General features: G+C 44.5%; 1 long non-coding RNA gene across 2 annotated transcripts; it reads right to left on the minus strand.

Annotated features, from left to right (window-relative positions):
- Positions 1–497: 497 nt before the first annotated feature.
- Positions 498–5,491, minus strand: LOC114897731. 2 transcript variants are annotated; one of them, XR_003794254.1, is made up of 4 exons: positions 3,215–5,491; positions 2,912–3,035; positions 2,430–2,519; positions 498–1,048 (listed from the first exon to the last, which is right to left on the minus strand). It is a non-coding gene; the product is annotated as an uncharacterized LOC114897731 (long non-coding RNA). The 2 variants fall into 2 exon arrangements; XR_003794255.1 differs by lacking the exon at positions 2,912–3,035 and having other exon boundaries at positions 3,220–5,491.
- Positions 5,492–5,719: the final 228 nt, after the last annotated feature.

The raw sequence follows: 5,719 nt of genomic DNA on the forward strand, positions 1-5,719 counted from the left end.
AAGAAAGAAAGAAAGAAAGAAAGAAAGAAAGAAAGAAAGAAAGAAAGAAAGAAAGAAAGAAAGAAAGAAAGAAAGAAAGAAAAAGGTAGGAAGGAAAGAAGGAAGGAAGGAAGGAAGTGCAAATGGAGGCGGGGGAGGGAAGGAGAGAAGAAAATCTCAAGATTGCAATCCTAGTTTTCTGGCTGGATGGGAGGAAATTGTGATGGACAATAAACCCAACCTGTCCAGATTACCAGATTAGCTCTGGTCAAATGAACCATTACCGAGCTTCAGGCTTGTACAAGAAATCTGTTTCTTCCACTGCCAACTCCATAACCAGATATACGAAGATTTTTTTTAAGCATCTGAATTCAATTTGGCAGTTTTTAAACTCTGCATATTCTATGTCTCCAAGCAGTCTATCCCTGATATATATATGTATATATATATATATATATACATATATATATATATTTTTTCCCTGAAGGTAAAATTTCCAGGGCTGACAATGTTGCTGCTAAAACCTTTCTTGAGACAGTTCATTTAAGAAGATTGTTTCCCATGGGACACGCCTCTTGGAGTTAGTTGAGTGTGTTAAAGAGATTTATTTCTAGACAAATTGGCTTATAAATATGAACCAGTCTGTGAGAGGGAGTCCATAGGGCAAGTCTTGAGGGAACTATTCTTTCTACTTTAGGAACGGGTTTTATGAAAGATCTAATAGGTAGCTCCTTTTCCTACTACCAGCCTTGTGTATTTTAGCTCACACAGAATATAACCATTCCTCTCAATGTACTTAAGACAGCCATCCCCAAAGGCCTGTAAACTCGTAATTGGACAGTTGAGATCAGGAGGTTAAGAAACTGACACAGAGAGAAGGCTTATACGTCTGTAAGCAACTTTTTACTGGCTGAGGATTTCTTAAAACACTATTTTAATTGTCTCTTGAGAGAAACTTCCCTTGTCCCATCATCCACCAAGAGAAAACTGACAAGATGGAGCTGGCAAGCCTGTCCCACGTTCAGAAAGCGTCGGCTTCAGCCTTCAACTCTTCATTATAGAAGGACTTCTTGGAAGTGAATGGAGAAGATAAAGTTGTACTCAGGTTAACATTTAAGAAAAAATACAAAAAGCCACTGAAGGACTTTAATTTAGATCCTAACGCAAGCCTCTTGTTTCAAGTGCCTCATTTAAAGTGTCCTGAAACATGGCAAGTTTCTCTTTATTTCTGGAAATTTTACTTACTGTTAGCTTCTGTATAAACTGCTGTTTATACTAAAAACCCTTAGAAAATCCCCAAAGGCTATGTCCTTCTGGGGCAGGCAGGCAGGGAATCTGTTCTGTGGTGTTAATGGGGAGATAGAGCCATAGATGGTTCTGGAAGCAGGGAAGCAGGAGGCCAGTGTCTAGGGCTGTGCCTGAGTTGGCTCACGACCAGCAAGTTTGCTTCTAGGAGTCTATAGTGAAGAATGCTCCAGCCCACCACTGTTTCCTACTCCCTCTACCTCGAAGCTTTGGATCTGAAACTCTTTACAGGTGGGATGAACCTCAGACTCACCCAGCAGCTGCTGTCAGGGAAAAGGCGAGGGTTAGAGCAACCTGAGATGCCTATTAAGTTGATATAACCTTCCAAAAGGGTTCAAGGTCTCTAGAGCAATGATACATTGCTCCTAGATTTTGTACAGAATTTGAACACGTGGGTGTCATTCTCAAGGGCTGTCAGGAACCCCAGAGGGAAGAGGCACGGCTGTGAGGTCCAGCCCAGGTCCTTCTGCCCAGACATCTTTCCCAGTGTGCCCAGTGGAAGCGCACCCTTTGCTGCCGGAGTCCTTTGCAGCATCTTCCTTTCTGAAATACTCCTGCTTGTCTGATTTGCATTCCAGAAGGCTCTAGAATCAGTCCTTGGAGCAAAGACACCATGAGGAATTTGGGGGAGTTCTGGAGGGCCATAGGGAGATGGAGTAGCACACCCGTAGGGGTTGATGGCAGTGAGTCCCAACTTGCGGGGCTACTTCCAACTAGAGGGAAATGCACTGTTGTCCTTCCTCTGTGCTGGCCGGGGACATGGCAAGGGCAGGTGCAGAGAGGAGGATGACAATCACAGAATCTTAGAAGCAGAAGCAGATATATCTTCTCATCTGTTTGTTGGTAAGGACTTAGAATATTTTCCATTGTGGGTCCCAATACAAGTGCTTTGGAATCTGCCAGGCCTGAGCTGGAATGCCAGCTCCTCCACTCACCTCCATGAATCCTCATTTCCTTCTCTTTCCTTATCCCACCTTGCTGACTTAACATATATGAATAGCTATTCTAGGTCAAGCACTGTTAGAAGCTCTTTACATGCATTAACTCATCTAACCTTTATAGCTACCCTATGATGTAGACTAGAGTCTGTGAGCTCCCATCCAACAGATAAAGACCCTGAGGCACAGAAAGGCTGAGTAACTTACCCCAAGTCACACAGCCAACAGACAATTGAGCAGGGATTTGAATCCAAGTAGCTCCAGCGTTCATGCTCTGGACACCACTTTACCTTGCTTCTGCAGGGTTAAATGAGGGAGCAAAGCCATAGATATTCCATGAGTAATAATTATTACCACTCCAAGCCATCAGCAAAGTAAATGAGCCATTACCCCTTGAGCATTGTTTTTTTACAGCTAGAAATCCAAGTAAGCATGTTAGCATCTAGCCCAGTAGACTTTAAACTTTTTGGTCATACACCCCAAGTTGTAAAATATTATTGAACTTGGAAGCATGCATCCTGTAAATATACATATACTTATTTGTGTATAAATTTGATAAATGTCATATTATACATATATCCATTATAAAACACATGGAAATCAGAAATTAAAAAGAAGAATTGAGGGGCTTCCCTGGTGGCGCAGTGGTTGAGAGTCTGCCTGCCGATGCAGGGGACACGGGTTCGTACCCCGGTCCGTGAAGATCCCACATGCCGCAGAGCAGCTGGGCCTGTGAGCCATGGCCGCTGAGCCTGCGCGTCCGGAGCCCGTGCTCCGCAACGGGAGAGGCCACAACAGTGAGAGGCCTGCATACTGCAAAAAAAAAAAAAAAAAAAAAAAAAGAATTGATAAAATATAGATGTTTGAATAATTATCCACGTTCTTCAGGAGATTATCTTGCTCACTCTACTCTGAAGACCACTGAGAAGCTCACACTTTCCATCTCGCCCACAAAGACTGAAGAGGGAGCCCAGACCATCAGATTACCCTACCTCACCACACTGGCTCACTCCTGATCCTTTCAGTCCGGGTTCTAAACCCAATCGTCTCCTTGTGGGGCACCAGGGGCAGTCACGGGCAAATCTGTGAGCTCAGCAAAGTAGTGTCTTCAGCCTCTCTTGTTTCTTGTCCTCTTCCCCTCATCAGCACCCTGCTCCTGGGCCCTCTCAGTGCCTGGTGGTGATACACTCCTCCTGCTTGAACAAAAATATCTAATTTCCATCAACCTACCTGAACTTGTCTCACACAGGGTTATTTGCATTTCAAGCCTTATCTCTGATTAAATTCAAAAGCTCATTTTCCTCAACAGCCAATTGGAGATGTTAATTCCTCACGTATACAGTGCTGTGAAGTTTAAATGAGGAATCACTTATGACCATGCCAGCACAGAACCTAGAGAGAGCTGGGCACTCCATAGGGCCCCATGCATGGCCATGGAGTCTGAATCTAGAAGGGAAGACTCTCTTCTTCCTTACAGAGGAGTAAATGAGAAGAGATATTACCCTAAAATGACACTATATCCTGCTAAACCCTATCCAAGCCAAATGGCACTATGCTGGCTGCTAACTTCTGGGGTCTTCTACCCACCGAGAGACTCTGGGTGAGTGGTACCAAGATGGGGATGCTGCCTTTGGCTTCCTCACTTGGGGATGGGGTCGTGACAGCGACTCCCTGTAGCTTAGTCTCCCCGACCCCACAGCATACGCAGACTTTAGTTCCCCTCCTCCCCAAAACCCCTTTCTGCTCCTAGACCTCCCTGACCACTCATGAGAGAGGCACTGGGCTGAGGCCAGAGAAGGAAGGGGGTGGTGAAGCTTGCCCCACAGGGCTGAAGGGCAGCTGTTTATATTATAATTAAGGTTTTACAGCATAAGCTGAAATGTAGCTTGACTATTCCAACAAGGCCCTGGAAGTAATTACCACTGCTAGAGGCGTTCTCCACTGCCAATTATTTCCCTCCTTAATTGAATAACTCAGGCCGCATTGTAGAGGGACAGGGAAAGACAGAGGTTGCTTTCAAATATGGATGTTCCTTCAGAGGCCTCAAAACAGCTCAAAGCTTAACACACCTTTCTCCTAACATCCTTTCCCGGGAGTGTGGTATACAACATGGGTCTTGGAGTCCTACTACTTACTGGCTTGGGCAGATTACTTAAACTCCCTAAGTCTGTTCCCTCATCCATAAAATGGGTCTCATTGAAGTGGAAACTTCATAGCACTCTTGTGAGGATTAAATAAGTGATAATTATCCTGGTACACAGAGAACATTGAATAATTCTGGCTACTGGAAATGGCGGCAACAGAGGGTGTGGCCGTGGAGGGGGAGTTGTTTTGTCTTCTCTGACCAGAAGGGGGAAATTGAGGCAGAAAGCACACCTCAGTCCCATGTGAAAGAGCTTGGTAAGTGAGGCCCAGTACCAACAGAAAGTGTGCCTCCTTGACTTACAGGGAGTAAATTCCTGTGAGTTGTAGAGGAAATAGCCTCTCCTAAGCAGGTTAGATAGATCCTAAGATATGCAGTCCTTGGGAGGGTCCACCGCTTCCTCCGCCCTCTCCGTAGCCACACAAAGTGCCCAGCACTATGCATAGTACCCTGGTCACCTCCCCAGACTCTGGGCAAATCTGTGATTAATATCACATACATTTGTAGAGCACTTTCTTCTATTTAAATGTTATTCTACTTTCACATACGTTATCTCCTTCGATCCTCACAACCACCCTGAAAAGAAAAGTATCATTCTTGGTTTACAACTGAGGAAATGGAGGCCAAGAGAGATTAAACAAATAGCATAAGCTCAAGCAAGGACTAAAACACAGGTCTTCTGCCTCCAACTTCTCCACTGCTCCATGGGGTGGGGAGGGCCAATTCTGCTCCTAGGGTTAACCACACCCTTCCCAATGTCCACCTCTTTGGCCATTGAGATCATAGAGTGTGTTTCAAATATCTCAAAAGTCAGAGATGATGGTGAGTCTCAAAATTTGGTGTGTGTAGGAGTCTCTTGGGGAATACGTTTACAAATACATTGTCCAAGGCCACCCTCCAAGGGATTCTGATTACCTGGGTCTAAGAGGGGTCCAGGAATCTGAAGTTTAACTAAGTCCCCGAATCTTTCTGATTTCAGTGGTTTAAGAGCCACACGCTGAGAAACACTGGACTGAGGGAACTTAGTGGGGGCCTAAGAGGGGACCTCTGCAGTACCCCCTATTTGACCTCAGTTAGTTGACTTAAACTTTCTGAACATTAGTTTCCTTAAATGCAAATGAAGAGAATAATATTTACCTTTGGGGATCTTGTGAGACTTAAATGAGGTAACGCATGTAAGGTGCTGAGCACAATGCCCAGCACATATAAAGTACTCAGCTATGTTAGTAATGATTAACATTACTGCTGCTGTTGTGATTAACACTGAAATATAGCCAAGTCTGGTGCTGCTACTCAAGGGATAAGTTACTATAGCTTAAAACCTTATCATTTGGAGTCAGTAATTCTATAGCAA

Source organism: Monodon monoceros, unplaced genomic scaffold (assembly GCF_005190385.1).
Source record: "Monodon monoceros isolate NGI ecotype Baffin Bay Population unplaced genomic scaffold, NGI_Narwhal_1 Super_Scaffold_18, whole genome shotgun sequence".
In the NCBI taxonomy this organism is placed as follows: Eukaryota; Metazoa; Chordata; class Mammalia; order Artiodactyla; family Monodontidae; genus Monodon; species Monodon monoceros.